Below are 1,609 nucleotides of genomic sequence, written 5' to 3' on the forward strand. Positions count from 1 at the left end.
TCTTTTGCAATGACTATGATGAATTAGAAGACATTTTTTTTCAACCGATTTCACAATAGAAATGTAATGATTAGATATCTGGGCATTTCCAAAAGCAGGGTTTTCAAATCGGCAGGGTTGTGCTCATTTCAGCTCATGAGTTTGAAGACAGACATTGAAGTGTGTTGGTCACGAACTGGTCCAAGCTGCAAAGTAGAAAATCGATGATTACATACATTCTTTTTTACTGAGGTTAAGGGTTAAGGTGGGAGGTGAGGGCTCCACTGAGGGTAAGGTAAGGGTTAATGTGGGAGGTGAGGTTACCACTGAGGGTAAGGTAAGGGTTAATGTGGGAGGTGAGGTTACCACTGAGGGTAAGGGTTAATGTGGGAGGTGAGGTTACGGTAAGGGTTAATGTGGGAGGTGAGGTTACCCACTGAGGGTAAGGTAAGGGTTAAGGTGAGGTTTCCACTAATGGTAAGGTAAGGGTTACGGTGAGGTTTCCACTAATGGTAAGGTAAGGGTTACGGTGAGGTTTCCACTAATGGTAAGGTAAGGGTTACGGTGAGGTTTCCACTAATGGTAAGGTAAGGGTTACGGTGAGGTTTCCACTAATGGTAAGGTAAGGGTTACGGTGAGGTTTCCACTAATGGTAAGGTAAGGGTTACGGTGAGGTTTCCACTAATGGTAAGGTAAGGGTTACGGTGAGGTTTCCACTAATGGTAAGGTAAGGGTTAAGGTGAGGTTTCCACTAATGGTAAGGTAAGGGTTACGGTGAGGTTTCCACTAATGGTAAGGTAAGGGTTACGGTGAGGTTTCCACTAATGGTAAGGTAAGGGTTACGGTGAGGTTTCCACTAATGGTAAGGTAAGGGTTAAGGTGAGGTTTCCACTAATGGTAAGGTAAGGGTTACGGTGAGGTTTCCACTAATGGTAAGGTAAGGGTTAAGGTGAGGTTTCCACTAATGGTAAGGTAAGGGTTAAGGTGGGAGGTGAGGGCTCCACTGAGGGCAAGATAAGGGTTATTAAGTGAAAATGATGAGTTGTGGTGTTGCAGCCTGGCAGACAGATGACCTTGACAAGCCCCTCATTCGCTTCCCCAGGCGCCACTCTGGTGTTTGGCACAGATTGCTAGTAGGAGGCGGGACCCCGTCACAACAAGCCATATATATTGAAATTATTTTATTGGGAAAACCACATTGAGATACAGTATCTCGTTTTCGAAAGGGTCCCATATATAGACGATGTTTCTAAAGCCGATTGAAAACCCAAACAAAACATTTAGTTTGTTTCATGAGGATGTAATAATATGCCAGAGGGACCCTTCGTCAACCCTATTACATTCTTGGCTTTTAAAAATCTGTGTTTACTTTAATGATACATTTTTAAAAGGTCTTCTGAAAATGAGAATTTTCACTGCGGTTTATAACGACGCGTTTAATGGTTGATATATTAAGTGTCTTCACCTTAACGAGTAGTTTAGTCTCGTGTGGAGTATAATAAACATCTGGAACCCTAAGTCTCTTCACCTTAACGAGTAGTTTAGTCTCGTGTCGAGTATAATAAACATCTGGAACCCTCAGGAGGGAAGACAAACCTCTGCTGATGACATCATTCCTTTTGTTTCAATA

Source organism: Notolepis coatsorum (assembly GCF_963971535.1).
Source record: "Notolepis coatsorum genome assembly, chromosome: 11".
NCBI classification, from domain to species: domain Eukaryota; kingdom Metazoa; phylum Chordata; class Actinopteri; order Aulopiformes; family Paralepididae; genus Notolepis; species Notolepis coatsorum.